The sequence below is a fragment of the Panicum virgatum genome, chromosome 8K (assembly GCF_016808335.1).
Source record: "Panicum virgatum strain AP13 chromosome 8K, P.virgatum_v5, whole genome shotgun sequence".
Lineage (NCBI taxonomy): Eukaryota > Viridiplantae > Streptophyta > Magnoliopsida > Poales > Poaceae > Panicum > Panicum virgatum.
This window is the reverse complement of record NC_053143.1, coordinates 36,414,813-36,438,846: the sequence shown is the minus strand read 5'-3', so window position 1 is coordinate 36,438,846 and position 24,034 is coordinate 36,414,813. Positions and strand designations below refer to the sequence as shown.

The following is a 24,034-nucleotide window of genomic DNA, read 5'->3' as shown; positions in this document are numbered from 1 at the left end:
GTCTTCACGGTTTTCGGGGCAGTCGTTCCCCGAGTGTCCATCATTACCACAGACTTCGCACGTGAAGTGCGAACCCATGGCGTAAACGGGAGCATGGATCGGTTGTTTGCTCTCTTCCTCCATCTTCTTGATTAGGAGGTCCAGCTTCGCGGCAATCATATCCATCTCTTTGATGGTATGCATGCCTTTGGTGCGGGGTTGGAGTCGTTCATCACTCCACCCCTGATTGGAGACCATCTTCTCGACCAATGCTTTGGATTTGGCTATGGTTAGGTCGAGGAAGGCTCCTCCAGCAGCGACATCAATATTGGCTCGAGATGTCGTTGTGAGCCTGTTGTAGAAGCTTTGCAGGACGAGCCACTCGTCCATGCCATGATGAGGACAGGCCAAGATGTATTCCTGCAGCCTCTCCCAAGCTTCTGGGATGGATTCCATCCCTGTCTGCTAGAAACTTGAAATTCTCCCGCGCAGGGCATTTGTTTTGCCCAGCGGGAAGAATTTTACGAGGAACGCCTTGGAGCATTTGGCCCAAGTGTCGATGTCCTTTTCTGTATAAAACCACTGTTTCGCCTTCCCCAGGAGGGAAAAGGGAAACAGACGAAGCTTAACAATGTCGGCGGTGACACCCCGTATGACAACGATGTCGCAGAGCTCCAGAAAATTCTGCAAATGTGCATTTGCGTCCTCGTTCGGCTTGCCACAGAATGGGCTCGCCTGCACCATGTTGATGAGGCTTGATTTGAGCTTGAAGTTCACGTCCCCGACATTGATGTTGGGGCCAGTGGCCACATTGTTGGTGGATGGGACGGAGAACTCACAGAGAGTCTTTTTAGCCATAGCCTCAAGAACGAGTGGTGGTTCCGAAATGGGTTTCTGTGCCGGGAGGATAGCGAGAGGAGGAATGACGCGAGGTCGTGCCCTTCTCATGAGCCTCTCTGGATTGTTTGTGTAGTTTTCCGGCAGGGAGAAACCGGTCATACACTACCCCTGTCTTCTTTTCAAATCAAAAATAAAAGAAGACATAAATTGACATTAGTCTGAAAGAGTAAAGACTATATCCTGAGTACAAGGTCTAAGTTAATATCAGCACAATATCTTTGTTCACATGCCATCCCCGGCAACGGTGCCAGAAATGCTTGTTGACATTTCTTAGTGCAATCACTATGAATGGTTAATCCTTAGCAACAACGCCAGAAATGCTTGTTGGCAGTCCTTAGTGCAATCACTAGAAATGAGGGCGCCGAACCCATCCTAGCAACTGCACCCAAGGGGTGCCACTCTCGTGGTATAATTAATACGATTATAGATGGATCTGCAAGTGCACGGATATACCGTTGTAGCATTTCACCCGGAGAGTAAGGGTATCGTCATTTATTTGTGTTCCAATGGACGGTAGCGGCAAAGGTATTGTACTCAACATTACCCATGACATTGTGCCTCAAGCAATAGGCAATACTCTAACAGGGGTAAGTACAGATAAAGAATAAGCAAGGGTAATGTGACACAGCACACATCCACACTCCAAGAGGAAGGAATAAAGGAGAGAAACTATAAAACAAAGAACTACTCTATCCTACGTCAAGTCAGCTGGAGCTTAGGCTAGGTTAGGTGTCCTAGTGCTTCTATCCAAAGCTGGGGTCATGTTAGGACTGTAGGTGCCAGGAAAATGGGATAGCGGGGAGAAGGTCCCGCACCGGAGTACATCCAGTCCCATTACCTCTTTGCATGAACTCCTACACCGAACCCGAATGTCGGGGAGTACGCTAAACGCAACACCGCTGTTACGCCGGACAGACAGGGCTATCACCACCTGCCATCTACCCCAGTCACACTGTGGAGCACGGTCATATCTGCAGGATCCCGCATACCCGAGCACCACGCTCGTGTATGAAGTCACTACTCTAGTGCCCCCAGGTCTCCCACCCTTCGGATGGACGAGTAAAACACTAGAGCAAGCCCGAAAGCACAACGAACCTCTATCCGTACCCAGATCATCTGGCCTAACCAAGACCGTAGCATAACTTATGAATGATCTAAGCATGGATTGATAAACTATCAAGATAGTAAAGCAACCACGGTAGAACTCTATATTATGAATAGAAGTCTGACAAGTCGGATACAAAGCCATACCAGGAGCCGAGGATTGCTCAACGACCCCGAGGACGACTTGCTCGCTAAAGAGAACTAGCCTAGCTCCACTACCTAGCTAAGAGAGCAAGAGAGAGGAGAGCCTTCTTGGAGAGAATGGAATGAAGTGTGTGTGTGTTGAGAGGGGTGAGAGGGGGCCCTATTTATACTAGTGGAGGTCGGTTCCCGCCAAATGCACGTATGGAAGGTGATCAGGAGACTTGGGGGCGACTCCTCCTCGAAATGCACCAAGACGGGAGGCCGGCCAGGTTCGGCCGGCCCCACCTGGCTGCCTCTCGTCCTTATCCTTCTCTGGCAGGATGACATGTGGGCGCTGATATCTTTCCTTGTATGCAATATGCGTCGCGCGCTCGTTTGCTCTGCCAGATGGGCCCTCTTTGTAAGTGGGTGATGCCGGATGTGATATTCTGCGTAGTTGTATGGCGTCTGCTGCGTGTTTTCGTCTTATTCCACTCTTGCTCATCTGAAATGTACAAAACTCAAAAACAACTGTGGAGCGAGGTTAGTGATACAAATATGTGAGTAAGGCATGTAGTTTTCCTTTATTATTGAGTATAGTTGACGGCTGAAAATGGCACTTAAGCACCATCAACACCAACCCCAGCGTGGATCAGACAAAGAGGCCCAAGACAGCCCGCCAGAAGAAGTTGGGGGTGGTTGGTGGCCCGGGCAGGCCGGCCAACCTACCTGGTCGGCGTGGGCCCCACCGCCTCAACCAGGGCATGTGGCACTTCCCCATTGGCCCCCTACGTCGGTTGTGCTGGCTTCACCCCATGGCTCCCTACTATAAATACAAGGGGGGGGGGTAGAGAATGGAACACACACACCCCACACACACCTCTTCCTCTCTTGCATTCCTTGCATAGTCTTTAGGCTTAGTGGAGTTTAGGAGAAGTCTAGGAGTCATCGAGTCACCGGAGTTGCTCGAGAGTCTGGTATGGGTTCATCTCTAGCTCTCTCTTATAATATTCGGTCATTTATAATAGAATTAGACTATGGTTACCGATATCTTCTTGAAGTATATTCTGAGTTATCAAGTATATGCTTCTTGTCATGGTTGCGTTATTATTCAATGCTTGCATTGCATGATCGCCCTGTGCTGGAGATGGTTAGTCTTTTGTTCTTAGAACTCTATCAACTGCTCTATTACTCGTATGATTGCTCTAGTGTGATGTCTATCCATCCGAAGGGTGGGGGCTCCACGCAGGACACTAGAGTATCCCTTACTAGTGTAGACATGGTGTCTAGATTAGCTAAGAGTTGCTGGATGTCAACTATACCCACAGTTTGTAGAGGTAGCCGGTAGGTGGTGACAGCCCTGTCCGTGCCTTTTAGTAATCCTCCACGTTCGGTATGTGGGGTAGGAGGTACATAAAGTCGCCGGGATGTACGGGCTCCTCCCGTTACTTCGATAGTGATCTCCCTGTTGTGTAGTTTAATCTCTGACGAGCTAACTAATGAGAAAGTGTAGATATAGCTAGCCTAGCACAGCTGACTCTAGCTCTGACTTTTACCTTGCTCCTGGCCTAAAGTAACCTTTATTCTTTTATCCAAGAGAGTAGTTTGTGTGTGTGTCACACTACCTCCTACCTTGTTATTATCTTACCCCTGTTTATGCATGAGAATATCCAATCTAGATAGAGTTCACCAACTGATCTATATATTCTCTCACTCATCGCCTTCCCTGCAGAAATATAAATGACACCCCGGTATACTCCCAGGTAAAATGCTACAGTGGTATTCCATGCGCTTGCAGATCTATTCGTGGTTCATGAAATACTGCCGTCCCAAATTGGCGTCTGCGGGCGTCATCGCTAGGTGACGTTGGTAGGTGCCAACAGTAGCTCAGAAGGGTTCCATCTTTTTTCTACGATAGCCTTCGGCCTTTCACTCGAGAGAGCTTCATTTTCACATTCATTAGGATGCCTTCGGCTTTCTAGCTCGGAAGAGTTCCATCCTTCTCACATGATAGCCTTTAGCCTTTCACTCAAGAGGGCTCTATCTTTGGCGTGAGCAGTCTTGGCTCCACACCCCGGTGCAATGCCAAGCAATGTGATGCAACGATTGCAGTATGACATGAATGTGAATGGAATGGATGTATGCTATTGCAATGAGAGCAAAAATGAAGAGTAAAAATGATGGATTGGCCTAACAAACATAGCCCAACCTTCAAGTGAGTCCAACTTTCTTATGTGATGGGAATCCCATAAGTTAACTGCCATCAATCAGTATCGAAGGCCAAATAGAATTATGTGAGACCAAGGCATAGTCATTTCCATATAGAACTTTGTTTACTTCGGGGTGAAAACCAATAACCCAAAGGTAGGATCTTGCATAAGGCTTAGATAACCAAAGTTCCATATAGGAGCTAGTTTTGCTTCGGGGTGAAAACCAATAACCCAAAGGTGGTACCCTGCATAAATGTGTGGAAGTGCGCATACGGTGCGCGATAATTCAAGTAATTGTTGGTGGTCGATTTCGATGATTTTTACTGCCAACATTTTTTCGGATTTCATGCTTTCAAGGCCACAATTATACTAAATTTAGCTACACTAACAAGTTCCATGAGTTTTGGTGAGTATTCAAATGCAAGAACAAAGTGTGCAAAAGAAGGCCGAAATGGGAGAAAATCCCAGGCTAGCCGGCCTCACCTAGGCCGGCCGGCCTATGCACCATGGATTCACATGCCCAAACTTTGCTAGAGTGCTTCGTAACTCAAATCCAAGCCAGCACAATTTGCACCCATCCAAGAATCACATTCCATGGCCAAATGGCTTGAAGCATGGATGGATGGGTCCACATGTAGTGCCTAATCAAACTTCAGGCTTGTGACCAACTTGAAGGAGGACATGCAACCGTTGATTGACACATCGGTGCAAAGGAGGGCCTGGATGAGCTAGAGCCAGGCCGACCAGCCTAAGGAAGGCCAGCAAGCCCCCTAACTGCTGACTTGTAACTGACGCAATAGTTACCAGTTCTTTAGGAGATCAGGAGCATCCACGGCACCCCTAGGCCGGCCAGCCTAAGGGAGGCAGGTCGGCCCCACATGTTAGCCACTCATCTCCAGTCTTTGTTTGGAAGTCAAGCAACTGTCATACCGGCTTAGCATGCAAGCAGCTCCTTCATACCGACCTCCTAAGCACTATAAATAGAGTGCCATGCTTCACTTGTAACACACACCATTTGGAGAGATGAAGAATCTCTTGCTTAGTTCACTACCTTAGACCCTTAGTGTAGAATAGGGAGAGTGTGAGGTGAGAGCTTTGGTGAAAGCCAAGCAAATGGAGCAGTGCTGAGTTCCCTTAGCCTTACTCCATTTTGCATGCACCTCAGAGGAATATATCATTGAGTAAGTTCCTTGTGTTTCTTCAGTATCTCGCTAATTTTACTTTTTACTTTAGTACTTGTTAGTTCACTTCCCTAGATCTGCGGGATCCTGAGTCTGCATAAGTAGCAAGTTCTACTTATTTGAGGTTGATTTCTGCCTAAGTACACAGTAGGAGGAAGTAACTCGATAGCTGTAGGTGTGGTGCCTAGGCTTGGTTAGTTATCTCAGGTTGTGTTCCACCCCACGGTATCGCAGTGGTAGGCAGCAAGTAGTGACAGCCCTATCCGTCCTTTGTAGTCCACCACGTTCGGGTGTTTTCATAGCAGTAGTAGCTGGTTGCCGTTGGACTCCTTTCTCATCCCTTTCTGAAGTCCTTCCTCTTCCAGCTCCCGACGCATATCAAGTTAGTGAGTAGAAAGTTATATAGGTAATGAGTAGGCTATCTGAAGGCAGACCCTCCTTCCTCTTACCCCTTCTCCCCTGGTGGGTCCGATAGAATCATTCTAGGTCTAGTTGTGCTTATCGTTCATTGAATTCGATATCCAGGTATACTCCCTGGTGAAAGCTACAATCAGTCTCTATGCGCTTGCGGAGTAATTTATTTAGGCTAAGGACTGCCAACAACCTTTCTGGTGCCATTACTGGAGAACGGTAGCTATACACCTTTCCACCCTACCACATGGATTTTTCTCCTTGTTATCTGGCTGTTCCATCTCGCGAGTATTTGGAACCTCCTTCATCTTGTCACCCCATTCTATCTGATGGTTACGTGATCTGTTCCAGTCCTGTAGCCATGTTTCGTGCATAGTCCTTCTCTGGTAGAAAGGATGAATGTCCTTATGCTCACCTGCAGGAATTTGAGTAGAATTGTTCTCTTCTCACCATACCCGGTATGAACCAAAACACCTTACAGTGGAAGCTATTCCCGTTCTCTCTGACAGGAGATGTGAAAGTTTGGTACAACTGGAAGGCAGGGGGAGTTGGAGGAGATTGGATACAATTGAAGGATGAGTTCTGCTTATTCTTGTTACCGATTTCGAAAGTGATCCCACATCATATGCAACTGCTATCATTCAAGCAAAGCGATGAGTCACTTGGAGCAGTGTGGGCTAGATTTATGCATATATGAAATTTCGGACCACCTCACGGTATTCAGGAAGAGATGTTGATGCAACACTTCAATCATGGTCTCAAGCTGGAGTGCGCGCATTTCATGAATGTCACCTCCGAGGGATCTGTATGTACAAGACAGTGGCTGAAGTAATGACTATTCTAGAGAAGGTCCTTGACAACACTCAGTACACAGGAGTCTTTGACGATCCACCCGAGCCAACGGATCAGCCCAAGGAGAAGCAGCAAGTCCACATTCTATCTACTGCATCCTCTCCACCTCCACCATACATAGAGGACACTGAACCACCCAAGTCCATAGATCATGAGCTACTCATTGAAGATATGCCAATGTTCATTCCTGGCCTCTTCAAGGAAGAAGAGTATATGGAACTCGATAGTATTTCAACCATGCCGAAGGAGCACAAGTGCATATGCTCAAGATCTAAGGCATTCATTCCAGATACTTCACTGCACATTGAGGGTCTTTCTGCAATTCTGAGCAAGGAATGGACAGAGAAAGTGGAATCTAGCAGTAGCATCATTCAGATCTACTGTGATTTCAGAGCACTCCTCTGCACTATTGGGGATGTTGAACCACAAGAGATCTATTACAATCAGAAAGTTGGGGTGAACGTGATGTCCAAAACTTTAGTAGATCACGTAGCACCAGAGGAACCCCTACTTTCTCTTGTAAGCACCTGAAGTGGATCGACAGCCAGGTAGTGGAAAGCAAAGGGATTCTTCGTGTTATGTCACTAAAGATGGGACGTAACAAGGTTTTTCTAGATTTCCACATCTTTGATGTCCCTGAAGCTGAAGAGTTCATCATGATATGGCAGCCAATAGAGCCACTTGTCAACCCAAACAGAGATCGAGCAACCCTCGAGTTTAAGCTTGGCAAAGAGAGAATCCCGGTCAGTCTAGTTCGCTCTCGCAACACTATTGCAGAGGCTAGACCAAAGCAAGACCTAGTGGAAGAAGCAGTGAGCACAATTCAAGAGGGATAGACTCTGTTGACGGTCACTAATGACCCATTTTGACCGTCAACTATCGTGCAAAAGTCGAGCATCAGAAGGAATAAATGTTAGCATATGATGATTATTTGACGAATTCCACATATGCTGGTCTGAGAATGTGTGCAGGTGAATTTGGGCCAAAACTGCAGGTAACGAGCATATTATCTAAGGCATAAATTCTTGGGCCAAGTGCAAGCAAGCCCAAAGGCCAAAAGGGCCCACTTGGCAGCTGCACATGAGAGGGAAACTCAGCCCACACGCGTGACGCGTCATGGATCTGAGGCAACACCTTCTCGACGAATCAGATGCGTTCACGAGGATCTACGGGCCCACCAGAGCACCAAAACCGACTCAAGACAGGCCCTTACCCATATACATGACATGGGGGCCCACCTAACAGTCTTCTGACCAAAGACCGGGGCGAACGGAGCCAGCCCATGGTCGGCCAATCAGCCAGGTCGGCCGGCCTAGTGGCGACGGCCCACGGGCCCCACCTCCTCTCAAATGACACGTGGTGAGGTGTGGTTGATCCCCAATGGAGGTTTGGCTCATTCCTCGGGCGAATAGCTGGTGGCTCCCTCCTATAAATACAAGGGGAGGGGGTGAGAATAGAAACACACAACTCACACATCACTCACCTCCAAGTGTAGAGCCTCTCTAGCTTGTGTTTAGTAGGAGTTTACGAGTAGAGGTACTCAGGAGGGATGCCGGTAGTGGCGCTCTTCTCCAAATTGTACCTCTACGAGAGTTAGGGAGATAGTCGGGGGATGTGCCGGGCTTGTCGGCGCTCTTCTCCGCTTGTACCTCGACAGATGCTTATTCGGTTGTAAGTGTTCGAGACTTCCTTTGCTTATTTAGAATTAGAGTTTAGATCGCAAGTTGTCATCTCTGCCTTATATTAGTTGATGTGTATGCTAGCGAGTAGCATTTGACTCTTGAGTGGGCTCCGGATTGAAAAGGATAACCCTGTACGCCTCTAGAGTTAGTTGGGACAGGCGTAGACGTGGTGTCTAGGCTGGACTATACCACTCAGTTGTCTGATAGTCCCACGGTTTGTAGAGGTTGCCGGCAGGTGGTGACAGCCCTGTTCGAGCCTTTTAGTAATCCTCCATGTTCGGATATTGGATAGAGCATCATATTGGAACTATCGGCTTGTATAAGCCGGTCGATACCTTTAGCTCGAAGTATAACGGCCACGTGATCTCTTCTTCTAGGCATAGATTCAAGATATAGAAAGTCCTCTCTTTCCTATCCTCCTACACCAGTGTGTGTGTCCTTAGACTTTCTGAACCCGTAGATAGTGTACTCACGTTTCCCTGTGGATACGATACCCTGGAATACTCTTGGGTGAAAGCTACATTGGTATCCGTGCGCTTGCGGATTTTATTCGTGACGTTACAAAATACCAACAAGCTTTCTAGCGCCGTTGCCGGGGAACGGTAGCTACATTATCTTCGGACTCAGTCGTCCTTGTATCTTTTTTTCCTTTTTTTCCTTCTACCTTTACCCCCGCTACCCTTGGAGCAGCTATCCTTTCCGTAGCTCTCTACCCCAATGGGCGAGTTCTTTGAGGCATCACCATCTTCCTCATCTAACCATGAACTCGACCCTGGCTTTATAGCCATGGTTCGGAAGTGACCCTTCTCTGGAGAAATTCATGAAGATCCCTGTGAGCATTTGCAAGAATTCGAGGAATTATGTTCGGGTCTAGTAATCCTAGGCATGACACAGGAAGCCTTGCGGTGAAAATTGTTTCCTTTCTCTCTTATAGAGAGGGCGGAGCAATGGTACACCCGCGCGATAGGAAATATGAGTGGTGATTGGGAGGAGCTTCGAGATGACTTTTGTTACTCGTTCTCATTCACTGAACGCATAGACTCCCTACCGACCGACATCCTCGATTTTGAGCAATTAGAGAAGGAGTCCATAGGTGCAGCATGGGCTAGATTCTCACTCCTTTTGGCATCTATCGTAGACATGTCTATTCCCGATGAAGTATCGTTGGAAGTTTTCTACTCGGGTTTAGACATGGAAACTGCCCTAGAGCTTGACGACGCCAGCGGAGGATGGTTCATGCACACAACTCTGGAAGAAGGAAGAGACATCCTAGATAGTTTCTTAGTAGACTCTTTCTTTTCTACCGACCATAGTGAACCCCACCGGGAGGAATCCGCGTCGAGCCATGAGAGTCTCTCAACACCCGAATCTGAGCCTTCATCTTCCACATCCCAATATTCGTTTGTTGAGCCCTATCCCGAACCACGAACACCGAAGGAAGAAGAAATTCAATCTTTGGAGTTCTCTTCCCGATTCGAGGGTGATCCTTCAGGAAACGTCAGAAACACCTCAAATCTTAGGCACGAGGAACCTATGAAATCGATGTGTCTTTATGAGACCCTCGATATAATTTCCCGCCATACACCCGCAATTGATTGGTCAAAGGAGGCAAAGCGTGCTTCCGAAGCGATTCGGATTAGCCCAACCTCTGCAACCATCACTTGTTCTATGAAGGGAAAAAATCATAGAAGCTCTTCATGACCCTGCTACTGAGGTTTGCATCTTACCCGAGTACCTTTTGGATAATCTTGTAGGTAACAAGCCTCTAACCCCGACCGACAAATACTTTAAGAGTCCATCCGGACTATACTTTGAATGTCGGGGGATTGCAAGGGACGTGCCAATCACCATATTCAAACTCGAGGTGCATTTAGATTTTTATATCTACGATATCCTCGATTTTGATCTTCTCCTAGGCTACCCCCTAGAAAAACTTTTAGCATCTCATGGGAGCCTAGATGAAATGCTAAGGGAAAATGCTTCTGCCATTGCTGCCCCTTGTTTAGAAAATCCCATGGCGAAGCATTTCCCTGAGTAGAACTTCTCGAGGAGATGGTGCATACATCTCCGTTCATATCATCCGAGCCCGTTCTCTTGGGAGTTCTAGAATCCTCTGAAGAATACGACTCGGAAGATAGCCATCACTCTCATGAAGATGAACGATAACCATCATCCTTGACCGAGTTGGAGCCTCTTCCCGATGGCCTAGAATCTGTTGTTCTCGACCTTGATCGAGATACAACTATGATCTTTCACGATGAATCTCTTGAGATGGAGAATCAATGGGCCAAGGAATCTTGCGAGGAGCCGACTCTGGAGTCCAATGAAAAGGATTCCTCAAATGAGCATGAGAATTTCACTTTTGATATACCATGTAGACCATGCTCATTCAATGCAACTCCAGAATTAGGCGTGCTTAGTGCACCGTGCACACACGAGGACTACAACCAACTCAAGGTCCTCTTTTGCAAAATCTTTAGAAGGTTGGTTGTAGATGCATATATCTATCGTAAACATTGCAGATTTCGTGGGTGCACTGTGACACTAACCTTGTAGCAATCTTCATCAATTGGGGGTGAAACATGACCCATCACTAATGGTGGCTACAAAGGTTATCATGGTTGAGCTTATGACCAGAAACAAAGCACTGCCGGGAGATAGCCCGGACTATTATATATTTACTTATTTATTTTCTTTTCAATAAAAAGCAAGAGCATGTTCTAGAATATTGTTTTCCTTCGGGTATTTTTGGTCGCTAACCATTCCAGGGGAAGATCAAAGAGAATGATGGATAGACAACGCCTACGAACATGTGAGCAACACCGACTACAACACCTCGATATGCCTTGATGAAGGAACAACTATAGAAGGAGACTTGAACTCCACACACTTGAATTTTTGCAAACTCCAAGTATGGGGGAGGTATGTGAGTGCCCCAAAGTAAGTTCTTTTCTCAATCCATATCTTGCCTTGGAATTTGTGTATGTCCTCGCAATCTTGCTCTATAGAAAAAATGAAAAAAAAATGAAAACGAGGGGAATTGCCATGGTGACAACATTGAGTCTTCATCAACAAAAATGCTGTGGTAAGTACTCTCAATGTCCTGCTTTTGACATTAAACAAGGCCCTGCCGGGAGGTCGCCCGAGGATCACCAGGTTCATACCCATGCCTATCTCTTTTTGAATAATGCTCAATCATGTTTCACGCTTCCTTTATCTGTTCTCGTATATTCTAGTTTGAATGTATGATTGCAACATACATTCATAGGCATTCTAAATCAAGCATGGTGCTTGGGTTAAAATGTCTTCTTTAGTCAAACTAACATGGTGTCGAGTTTGATTGATGTTCTAGAGTTAATACTTGTATAGATGTTGGTTGCATATATGGACTAACCCCTGCAGAAAAATCAAATCCAATTGGGTGAGTCAGCGAGCTGAATTCAAATGGAAAGGTAAGCAAAGGTTTTGGATTAATGTTGCCCAACATACTCATGTTGATGCAACCTTAATTCAGCCTTTCTTGAGTAAGTATCTCGGTGAGATTAAATTTTAGTTTCAATAAATTTTAGGAGCTCCCTGGTTCTTAAAACCAGTAGAGCCATTAGTTTGTTTCTATATTTTTGTTTTTGAATAAGCACCAGATACAAGAACAAGTGTGGGGGAGATCTCTCGGAACTTTCAAGCATATACACTCGAGATCTCCCACAACACGTGCACAACACCAAACGAACCAGAATACAAAAGGACAAGATGAATTGGTGCTAGCAAGGTTTGGCCAACCAGAACTACCACCGTTCGTTCTTCATCGCAACGGTTTGCGCACTCTACCCCTCATACTCTCCCTAACCTATGAGTTTAAATGAAAATATTACTTAATCATTAAGATTAAACTCAAGGTATCCTCTGGTTCTGTGCTTCTCAATGATTGGCTTGCATACCTTTTTTTCTCTGCTAAACCTGAGCTTGTGAATCATATCTTAGGGAACCCATAATTGTTAAGTTGTTGACTAGTGAGATATGGTTTGATGGAAGAATCCTTGCTTTATCTGCTTATGTGTCTGGAAAATTTTTATCAAAAAGAAAACCTCCATAGCTTTACAACTCCGCGTGTTTGTCCTACCAGAGCCATATGTTGACCTTCATGACACAACCTTTTACACATATGTGCCTTGTTGTTGCTTTGAGCTTCTTCAAACTTTGTGACCCTAGTGAGATGTCTTTCATACTTGTTTGATCAAGATCATGCGCACTTCACCAGCTGAACTTCTACACTAGAAGTTAGCTATGCCATTCCATCCATCCACAAAATAAAACTCCATGTTTAATAATCTCTCTCTCTCTCTCGTATCTTTCAAATGAGGCATGGGCTATATATATATAAAAGAGAGAGAAAAGATGGCATGCCCAAGAAGCATGACCCAAAAAAAAGGAGAGAAAAAAATGGACACATCAATGTCCATGAAAAAAAAGAAAGAGAAAAAAATATATTTAGCCATGTCCTCGTGTTATCCAAATAAAGGAGAGAGGGATTCAAAAAAGGAGTATACCATTTCTACCATCCACCTTCCACATATGTGCACGATCTTGATCAGCTTGTGTGATTTGTCATCTCCATGGATCCATTGTTTGATTTTGCGATATATGTGACACAAGTGCATGCTTCCATTTCTCCTACCATGAGCTCCACATAAGCTATCTTTAGAAGTAGGATGAAAAGAGGCAATGCCTTGGTGAGGATATATATACATACTGAGCGACATGAGAGATCCTATGGAAAAGTAAAGCTATGGTTGGTCTTTGCAAAAATATTTCCAAAACCCCAGTCATATAGCTGGAAAGTGGAGGAGACCGAAGTCAACACCATTCCGCTCTTCAACTTCCCAAACATTTATGGTAGACACATCAAAATTCAAAAGTAAGGGTGAAGCTTAGAATAATCTATATGCAGGTACCATATCATATGAAGCCGGGTCCACCTTAGTTCTTGCCTTTACTCGAGGATGAGCAAAGAACTAAGTGTGGGAGATCTTGTTGATGCTCACTAATGACCCATTTTGACCGTCAACTATCGTGCAAAAGTCGAGCATCAGAAGGAATTAATGTTAGCATAGGATGATTATTTGACATATTCCACAGATGCTGGTATGAGAATGTGTGCAGGTGAATTTGGGCCAAAACTGCAGGTAATGAGCATATTATCCAAGGCTTAAATTCTTGGGCCAAGCACAAGCAAGCCCAAAGGCCAAAAGGGCCCACTTGGCAGCTGCACATGAGAGGGAAACTCAGCCCACACGCGTGACGCGTCATGGATCTGAGGCAACAACTTCTCGACGAATCAGACGCGTTCACGAGGATCTACGGGCCCACCAGAGCACCAAAACCGACTCAAGACAGGCCCTTACCCATATACATGACATGGGGGCCCACCTAATAGTCTTCTGACCAAAGACCGGGGCGAACGGAGCCAGCCCACGGTCGGCCGGCCCAGTGGCGACGGCCCACAAGCCCCACTGCCTCTCAGATGACACGTGGCAAGGTGTGGTTGATCCCCAATGGTGGTTTGGCTCATTCCTCGGGCGAATGGCTGGTGGCTCCCTCCTATAAATACAAGGGGAGGGGGTGAGAATAGAAACACACAACTCACACATCACTCACCTCCAAGTGTAGAGCCTCTCTAGCTTGTGTTTAGTAGGAGTTTAGGAGTAGAGGTACTCAGGAGTGGCACCGGTAGTGGCGCTCTTCTCCAAATTGTACCTCTACGAGAGTGAGGGAGATAGTCGGGGGATGTGCCGGGCTTGTCGGCGCTCTTCTCTGCTTGTACCTCGACGGATGCTTATTCGTTTGTAAGTGTTCAAGACTTTTTTTGCTTATTTAGAATTAGAGTCCAGATCGCAAGTTATCATCTCTGCCTTATATTAGCTGATGTGTATGCTAGAGAGTAGCATTTGACTCTAGAGTGGGCTCCGGATAGAAAAGGATAACCCTGTACGCCTCTAGAGTTAGTAGGGAAAGGCGTAGACGTGGTGCCTAGGCTGGACTATACCACTCAGTTGTCTGATAGTCCCACGGTTTGTAGAGGTAGCCGGCAGGTGGTAACAGCCCTGTTCGAGCCTTTTAGTAATCCTCCACGTTCGGATATTGGATAGAGCATCATATTGGAACTATTGGCTTGTATAAGCCGGTCGATACATTTAGCTTGAAGTATAATGGCGATGTGATCTCTTCTTCTAGGCATGGATTCTAGATATAGAAAGTCCTCTCTTTCCTATCCTCCTACACCAGTGTGTGTCCTTGGACTTTCTGAACCCGTAGATAGTGTACTCATGTTCCCTTGTAGATACGATACCCTAGAATACTCTTGGGTGAAAGCTACAGCGGTATCCGTGCGCTTGCGGATTTTATTCGTGACGTTACAAAATACCAACAGACTCACCCAGAAAATAGATCCGGACAGCCAGAGTAAGCTCAACGAAGAGGAGAAATCGCAACCTCCCCTTCCTGAGTTGAAGCCGATGCCTCCTGGTTTGAAGTATGCTTTCCTCCACAACAACAGAAGTACGCCAGTCATCATCAGTGACAAGCTGACAGAGAGTGAGACTTGGTGGCTCATTGCAGTCTTTGAGAAGTACCGATCAGTCATTGGGTATTCTCTGCAAGACTTGAAGGGGATCAGCCCCAACCTATGCACCCATCGCATTCCTATGGAGCCGGACCATAGGCCGTCAAGAGAACATCAGCGACGACTTAATGATGCGATGAGGGAGGTAGTAAAGAAAGAGGTTCTGAAGCTACTACATGTGGGCATCATCTACCCTGTGCAAGATAGTGGGTGGGTCAGCCTAGTTCAAGTAGTCCCAAAGAAGGGAGGCGTGATAGTTGTCTAGAATGAGAGAAATGAGCTCATACCTCAGAGGACAGTTACTGGATGGCGGATGTGTATTGATTACCGGATGCTCAACAAAGCTACCCAAAAAGATCACTTTCCTCTCCCCTTCATCAATGTGATGCTTGAACGGTTGGCAAAACACTCATTCTTTTGCTACCTCGATGGATACTCTGGTTATCATCAAATTCCCATTCATCCGGATGACCAGAGTAAGATTACCTTCAACCGTCCCTACAGGTGAATGCCATTTGGTCTTTGCAATGAACCAACTTCATTTCAGAGGTGCGTGATGGTGATCTTCTCTGACCTGATCGAGAACATCATGGAAGTCTTCATGGATGATTTCTCAGTCTATGGCAAGAGTATTGACAAATGCCTTGAGAATTTGGACAAAGTTCTCAAGAGGTGCCAAGAAACACACTTGGTCCTTAATTGGGAGAAGTGCCATTTCATGGTCAAAGAAGGCATTGTCCTCGGACATAGCGTGTCTGAAAGAGGGATAGAAATGGACCAGGCAAAGATCGATGTTATCGAGCAATTGCCACCCCCGATGAATGTCAAGGGAGTTAGAAGTTTTCTAGGACATGCTGGCTTTTATAGGAGATTCATCAGGGATTATTCCCATATAGCCAGACCTTTGACAAATCTCCTTGCCAAAGAGACCCCATTCAACTTCAATGAGGATTGCCTCATAGCCTTCTACACCCTGAAGAAGGAACTCATTACTGAACCCATCATACAGCCTCCCGATTGGAGTCTTCCATTTGAGATCATGTGGGATGCAAGCGACTACGCCATCGGTGCAGTGTTGGATTAATGCAGTGATAAGCAGCATTATGCCATATCATATGCCAGTAAGACATTGATAGGATCCCAGCTCAACTATGTGACAATGGAGAAGGAACTTTTAGCAGTGGTATTCGCCATTAATAAGTTCAGATCTTACTTGGTTAGTGCTGAAGTGATAGTATATATGGATCAAGCTGCACAAAAGTACCTCTTGACCAAGAAGGATGCTAAGCCACGACTCATCTGTTGGATTCTACTCCTGCAAGAATTTGATCTGGAAATCAGAGATAAGAAAGGAGCAGGTAATTGTGTCACTGATGTTGACATTTCTTAGTGTCACCACTATGTTTTGTGTTCCTAGCAACGCTGCCAAGAAATGCCTGTGGTATCTTTTAACATTTACAGATAAATCTGCAAGCGCACGGATATACTGTTGTAACATTTCACCTGGAGAGTATTTAGGGTATCATATTTTCTCAGGGAATGAAGGTGTAACGGTCTTCTGGCTAGTTTACCCAGAAGAATAAGAGGTAGAATGGCCTAGTAGTGAGGTTCATCTAAGGGAAAGGAGCAAGGAAAGATAGACTCTACTGATAGATGTTTTTACTCCAAGCATCGGCGCTCACCTGGTCTGCCAAGCGATTTCGGTATACAGAACCTCTATTACCACCCCGAACGTGAGGGAATTCACAAGACCTGCCGAAGCGTGCCAGACGGATAGGGCTGTCACCACCTGCCACCTACCCTTACTACTCCGTGGGGTAAGCAACAAACAAAGGTGATCTAGGGCCTAGACACCACATCTATGCCTTCGACTACTGCTCTAGCGTCGTACAGGGTTATCTCATCTCTATCAGGGGCCCTTTACTAGAGCATCTGTTAAAGAACGGACAATGAACCCATAAATGAATAATAATGAGAGAATAACTTTACCAAGAACATTACCACTATAGATAAACTCAGGTACTTACTCAAATGTTTCGTACCTAATGAGGTACAAGCCGAAGAATGTTGCCGACAAGCCCAGCAGTCCTCCACACTTCTCCCTTACTCCCTATCCTAATCCTACAAGTAGGTATAAAGTGGAGTCCCTCTACATCTCTTCTTCTTCAAGTGTATCTTGTTATGTTGGTGTATGAGGGGCTCCTCTCCACCTTTTATAGTCTCTAAGGTTGGTTTGGGACTGAGGTATACATGGAAGCATATGAGCACCGCCTTGAGGAAGCGAGGGGGCTATCCGCCAATACTCATCTGGACGGGACTCTGTCTAGGGTCAGGCGACCTTGGGGGTCGCCCCGACCCCTAGGCACCGCCTCTCACACTGCCTTTCATTTGGGACACTGCCAGGTGGGTCCCCAAGTGGGTACATGGTGGTTGGCGGTAAGTTTAGGCGATTTCCTTGTGTTTATGGGCCCTTGAATCCATGTGAGAGCCTCTGATTGGTCGGAGGTACGTTTCTTGGCTTCTTGAGTTTATTTGCTTCAGGGTGTGGGCCCTCCAAACCTCGTGCTCATACAGAATGCTCTGAAGTGTACTATTTCCTATGTTTGAGCACGGTTTTTCCCAGTATGCAGATGTGGTCTCCTGTAAACAGTGACTCACCAAAACTTGTGAAAATAATTAGAATTAAAATCTCTATCTCTAGTTTGGTGTTTGTTTGTCACTGTTCTTCACAGGAGTTGACGGTTAGATTTGGCACTTAAGGACCATCAACAGCTAATTATCTCTCAAGGATGCAAGTGCAAGGATTGGATTTACCGATCAATGATTATTTGAGAGATGATACTCTTCTGAAAGTCACTTCATCCAGTCCATGGTATGCAAATTTGGTAAATTTCATGGTGATTGGATATATACCTCCAGAAGAAGATAAGAAGAAGTTGATTCACCTCAGTAGATTTCACCTTTGGGATGACCCTTATCCATTCAAAGTTTGTACTGATGGTTTACTCTGCCGCTGCATCCCGCTTTGTGAGACCCGTAAGATTCTAGAGCGTTGTCTCTCCTCGCCATATGGAGGACACTACAGAGCATTCCGGATCGACGCCAAAATTTGGCAGAGTGGATTCTTCTAGCCACACATGTATGGAGATGCCAAAGTGTTTGTGCGGCGATGCCCAAGATGTCAAAAGCACGGGAACATCAACTCCCAAGATGCTATGCCACTAAAGAGCAATCTTCAAGTGTAAATCTTTGACGTATGAGGAGTCGACCTCATGGGTCCCTTCCCTATGTCAGGGCAGTGCGAATACATCCTGGTGGCAGTGGACTACATGTCCAAAATGGTTGAAGCACTTCCCTGCGTTGCGGCCGACTCAAGGAGCTCGAAGAGAATGTTCAAGAAAATTATATTTCCTCACTTTGGAGTCGTGATCAGTGATGGAGGCTCACACTTCATCGACAAGACATTCATAAAGTGTCTCAGCGAGTTGGAAGTAGACCACCGGGTTGCTCACCATACCATCCCCAAACAAGTAGCCAAGCAGAAACATCAAACAAGTAGATCAAGAACATTCTGCAAAAGATAGTAAATGTCATGGGGAAGGGATGGAAGAGAAAACTACTTGAGGCACTATGGGCATATCGAATAGCTTACAAGACGTCGATAGGAATGATACCGTACCAACTGGTTTATGGCAAGACTTGCCATTTTCCAGTTGAACTTGAGTTCAAATTCCATTGGGCAATCAAGAGGGAGAGTAAGGATTGAGGTGGTAGTGAGCTTAGACTTGAGCTCTTGAAAACTGGCTTCACACTTCTCTGACCAGATGATCGGTACTCCATTCTTTAGCAACTCAGTCATTGGCTTAGCTATCTTAGAGAAGTTTTCGATGAATCTCTGGTAGTATCCTGCTAATCCTAGAAAACATCAGATATTTGTGATGTCCTTCGGCTGTTGCCACTCTATCACGACTTCTATCTTGGAGGGATCCACTACAACACCGTCTGCTTTCAACACATGGCCTAGAAATGCAACCTTTTCTAACCAATACTCACACTTGCTGAACTTGGCATACAGCTGGTTCTGTCTCAGATTCTCAAGTACGATCCGTAAATGCTCAGCATGTTCCTCGGCGGTCTCGGAGTAGATCAGAATGTTGTCAATGAAGACTACGACAAACTTATCCAACTCCTCCATGAACACTTTATTCATCATGTTCATGAAATAGGCTGGTGCATTGGTCAGCCCAAAAGATACGACAGTGAACTCATACTGGCCATATCTGGTCATGAACGTTGTCTTTGGAATGTCGCTGGGGCGAATCTTCATCTGGTGGTAGCCGGATCACAGATAAATCTTGCAGAAGAATTTGGCATTCTTGAGTTGATCTAGCAAGTCATCAATTCTTGGCAACGGGTACTTGTTCTTGATCGTTACTGCATTCAAGGAGCGGTAATCAATGCACATCCTCATGGGTCCATCTTTCTTCCTTACAAACAAGACAGGTGATCCCCATGGGGAAGCACTAGGTCGGATGTACTCCTTGTCTAGCAACTCCTTCAACCGCTCCTTTAGTTCTACCGGCTCTTGTACCGACATTCAATATAGCCGTTTGGCGATCGGAGCTATGCCTAGCACAAGGTCAATTGCAAACTCGATGTCCCTGTCGGGTGGTAGTCCTGGCAACGCTTCTGGAAAGACATCCGGGTACTCACACACTACTGGCACACCGAAGAGTGTTTTCTCTTCCACACCACCTAGGTTGTATACCCATGGTACATCTTGGGACTTTAGGGGTTCTACCTCTATCTTTTTCCCACTGGGGTGTTTGTTGACGCTCACTAACGACCATTTCCAGGCGTTAACTTGATCAGAAAATCATGAGAGTTTGCATTTCTTACACGCATTCTTATCCAATAAAGTTCCTAAATCACACTTTACCTTTTAGAATATGCAAGTTGTGTTTTCAAGAAAATATGCAGGTTACAAGCACACTTTGGCCCGACACAAAATCACAGAAAATACCAGAGTACCGATTTAGGCTCAAATGGACCAACTGAAGCCCAAGAACTGAAGCAAACCCAGCTGGGGCAGGCCGTGCCTCAACTTTAGGACAAGGGGAGACCAAGACAAGCCCACTCCAAGAAGTTGGCGGCGGTTGGCAACCCGGGCAGGCCGACCGACCTACCTGGTCGGCCGGCCAGGCCCGTGGGCCCCACCACCTCAACCGAGGCACGTGGCGCTTCCCTGTTGGCTCACAACATCGGTTTGGGGTGCTGCAGCTAGTGGCTCCCTGCTATAAATAGAAGGGGGCGTAGAGAATAGGACACACACACACACACACCACACACCTCTTCCTCTCTTGCATTCCTTGCATAGTCTTTAGGCTTAGTGGAGTTTAGGAGAAGTCTAGGAGTCATCGAGTCGCCGGAGTTGCTCGAGAGTCTAGTATGGGTTTATATCTAGCTCTCTCTTGTAATATTCGGTCGTTTGTAATAGAATTAGACTATGGTTACCAATATCTGCTTGAAGTATATTCTGAGTCATCGAGTATATGCTTCTTGTCATGGTTGCGTTATTATTCAATTCTTGCATTGCATGATCGCCCTGTGCTGGAGATGGTTAGTCTTTTGTTCTTAGAACTCTATCAACTGCTCCAGTATTTATATGATTGCTCTAGTGTGATGTCTGTCCATCCGGAGGGTGGGGGCTCCGCGCAGGACACTACAGTATCCCTTACTAGTGTAGACATGGTGTCTAGATTAGCTAAGAGTTGCTGGATGTCAACGATACCCACGGTTTGTAGAGGTAGCCGGCAGGTGGTGACTGCCCTGTCCGTGCCTTTTAGTATTCCTCAACGTTCGGTATGGGGGGTAGGAGGTACATAAAGTCGCCGGGGTGTACGGGCTCCTCCCGTTACTTCGATAGCGATCTCCCTGTTGTGTAGTTTAATCTCTGACGAGCTAACTAATGAGAAAGTGTAGATATAGCTAGCCTAGCACAGCTGACTCGAGCTCTGTCTTTTACCTTGCTCCCGGCCTAATTATTTTATCGAAGAGAGTAGTTTGTGTGTGTGTCACACTACCTCCTACCATGTTATTATCTTAGCCCTGTTTATGCATGAGAATATCCAATCTAGATAGAGCTCACCAACTAATCTATATATTCTCTCACTCATCGCCTTCCCTGTGAAAATATAAATGACACCCCGGTATACTCCCGGGTAAAATATTACAGCGGTATTCCGTGCGCTTGCGGATCTATTCATGGTTCATGAAATACTGCCGTCCCCAATTGGCGCCAACAGCCATCACCTCGGCGAAGTTAGGCAACGGCGGTGGCGGTAGTAGCACTTCCTCCTGTCGGGGTGGTACTTGCTGTTGTTTATGTGCACCTTGTTGCTGCTAGTGTGCTCCTTCCACCTCAATCTCCTCGTCAACTTCCTCATCTTCATCCTCTCCTCCTTTTGCCTGCCCCACTGTGTGATAAGGGGGTTGGGCAGCTGGGGCTGCGCCCCTGTCACGCCCCACAGGCAGAACAGGCGCGGGGGCCTGTCCGCATCCGCGGCCAGCAGGTCGGCCACGTCCACGGCCACGTGCTACGGCAACAGCTTCTTCGCGGGCGGCTTCCTCGAACCGAGCCATGATTCGGTTGGACCGGCGGATCGACATCTTCCGAGAAGGATAGACAAAGGTTTTTGCTTTAGCGCATGTCACTCGTAAAAGGTTTAAATACAATAATTAGTTTAGAAAGCATTCAATGGGAAGAACGGTAAATAACATAAAACTCCGACATATAATCCAAGCACTCAGTCATTCATGCATGTAGTACAAGAGACACTGGTGTTATCTGAGTCTACCACCTAGTCCTTGGACCACACACCCAACACACACTCTAAAGATATATCGTAAAGAACTCAAAAGGGGTGACTCTTATCATTTACATGACATCTAACGACAACCCTGCCGGCATTTGACCTCGGCTCAACACAACTCATGAACTTTCTCGCCGGAATGGGACATCGACAGCTACTATCTTACAACTACTTTATTCCAAACTCTCCTGCTTATACTCTACTCGGTGCGAGGGCGCTTGCGGAACGGAAGCACTCTCTTGTACTTCTCGGGGTAGTCGGCGGGGAAGATCTCCTTGATGGTCTCCAAGCTCTTCATGACCTCTGGTGTCTCGACTGGGGGCGGTAGACTCTCGTACGGGCAGTAGTGCAGGTGTAGCTCAGTAGGGACCAGCTGAAAGTCCTCCTCACGGATCTCTGACTGACTTCCCTCAAGTAGCTGACTCTGTAAGTCCCGCAGCTCACTCACTCTCACTGCATCTGATAGCTTCCAAGTCTCCTCCAAGCGAGTGGCCTTGTCGTGGTAGTATGCAACTGTGCGAAGTAGGGTAATGAGGTTGTTCTGGTTCTCCTTCTGCCGGGTCTCGAGCTCGGTGACCTTGTCGCTCACCGTGGACTCCATGTACTCCCTGTCGGCGATGATCATGTGAAGGTCATCCATCTAGATCTCCATGCGGCGACGCTCTGCCTCAGACTTGCTCAGCTTCTTCTCGGCTTTAGCTCTTGCGGCGTTATCGTGGCTCCTCTTCTGTCGGGCTTCCTAGGCGGCGTTACAGCACTGGTGAAGCACCCAGGTCAGGTGGTCGTGGGTCTTGGCCCATGTTTGGATCTCACTCTCCAGCTGGGGTATCAGCTTGTCACTGCAGTGTAGGTTGTAGTGCAGTCGACGTGTCTCCTCAGTGGTACTCTCCAATAGGCTGTCAGTACCAAGCAGGTATGACCCTGTGGTGTGAACTAGGGCTATGCCTCCCCTCTTCTCCTGAACTGGTGCTGAGAACATCTCCAAACAGGAGACGTCTGGGTCCTCACCTGGTAGTATAGCTCGAGAAAGAAGGTGGTAGCTGCTGTTCTGGAATTTGCTCTCCTAGAACCGAGCTAGAAACTTCTTCACCATCCTGTAGGCGGCTATCTGAACACTGACAGCGGCCGTGGTAGTAGTGCCCTTAGCTGACAATCCGGTCGAGCTAGGGGTAGCTGGGTCTGGCATCACGACCAGAAAGGTGGTGTAGCTGTGGTAGAGTCGCACGTCTTCCTTTTGCACGGCGAACTTGATACGGTCCTGCTTGATGTTAGTCTGCTTCAGGACTCGCTCGAACCAACAGAGGGCCCCGGTGCGGTGCAGCTGGTAGGCCTCCTCGTCGTGGACGAGAATCTCTCTCGTGATCTGCTCGATCTCCTCTATCTGCGTGAGGACGCAAGAGAAACATCAGCAAAGGCGAGAAGTTAAGTCGAAAAAGGGGGTAAGAGAAGAGAAGAGTCGAAAAGTAGTAGTATATAGTTCAACGGGGTATATAGAAAGTAGATAGAATCATTTAGAACATTCGTAGTCTAACGATAGTTTCTAAGGCTCATGCTAGGGTCAAGTATGGCTCTGATACCAACTGAAATGAACCGAGTTTCCGTACGGACAACCCGACTCCGTGTATCGTCGTGATAGTCCATGGATCAGTCGCTATCACATACAGAATACATCTCAGGCAGTAATTATAGTCATACCATTGATCAACAGTGCATACATGGGGCTAATTATTACATCATCCAGTGGATATGCAGTACGAATCTCCCATTACAAGCCCGCTGGGCCAAATGCGAAGCAAACATAAAGTGTAATGTGTAATGTCCCGCCTCCCCGAGGCCGGGCCCGCTTACATCTGGCTGTTTTCTAGGACATAGACTGTCCTCACAGGCCAACACCAATATTTTCTGCACACTTTGTCCTCACTCGTGCGCACTCGGGAATAACTTCCGGATCGGTCACCCATCCCTAAATTTCTCCGGGCCAAGCACGCTTAACCTCGGAGTTCTTTGGGGATCGGCTTCCGGAAAAGAAGTTGCAACTTGTTGGTATGAGTATCCTATTAATCTTATTAAACCCTCGGCCGGGGTGTCACATAATGGTAGC

At 46.7% G+C, this 24,034-nt stretch overlaps 1 non-coding gene across 1 annotated transcript; it reads left to right on the top strand.

Annotated features, from left to right (window-relative positions):
* Window positions 1-367: 367 nt before the first annotated feature.
* On the top strand, window positions 368-476 carry LOC120646595. The gene has a single exon (XR_005664497.1). It is a non-coding gene; the product is annotated as a small nucleolar RNA R71 (small nucleolar RNA).
* The last annotated feature ends 23,558 nt before the right edge of the window (window positions 477-24,034 follow it).